Consider the following 442-nt stretch of genomic DNA (forward strand, 5'->3'; position numbering starts at 1 on the left):
GCGGTAGGCAGCGTGTGGCGGCTCAGCGCCAGCAGGTTTAATTACCCCCCCCCCCAGCTCCTAGCCATTTACATAAGAGATGCTGGGATAAGCTCCCAGGGGTCTTGCTCCCTGTCCATCCTCAGGGATGCATCCCTGCCCCTCTGCTCCTCTGGAGCATCCCACAGCTCTGCCCGGAGCACACCAGCCCCAAGTCCCCCCCCAGACATCATCCCCCCCAACACCACACTAACATCAAGCCCTCGCTCCCAGCCCTAGCACAAGCCGCTTCCATGTGCAGCCCTAATTATCCCCAACCTTTGACTCCCCGCTGCAGCTCCCACCCCTTTTCCTCGGGCAGGGAATTTTAAACCACTCCCACCTCCCTCAAAACAATGGTGCAGATTTGGAAAGTGCATTAGTTATTTGGGGGGACATATTCCCTTTCTCTGTCACCCCAAAA

The 442-nt window shown here is 57.5% G+C and overlaps 1 protein-coding gene across 1 annotated transcript in view; it reads right to left on the reverse strand.

Annotated features, from left to right (window-relative positions):
• The window catches only part of B4GALNT4 (beta-1,4-N-acetyl-galactosaminyl transferase 4), a gene marked incomplete at its 3' end in the record, with an annotated part of 14,900 nt that overhangs the window by 13,440 nt on the left and 1,018 nt on the right, over window positions 1–442 (reverse strand). The gene's annotated exons all lie outside the window — the stretch shown is intronic.

This window comes from Acanthisitta chloris, unplaced genomic scaffold (genome assembly GCF_000695815.1).
Source record: "Acanthisitta chloris isolate BGI_N310 unplaced genomic scaffold, ASM69581v1 scaffold25184, whole genome shotgun sequence".
Taxonomy (NCBI): Eukaryota; Metazoa; Chordata; class Aves; order Passeriformes; family Acanthisittidae; genus Acanthisitta; species Acanthisitta chloris.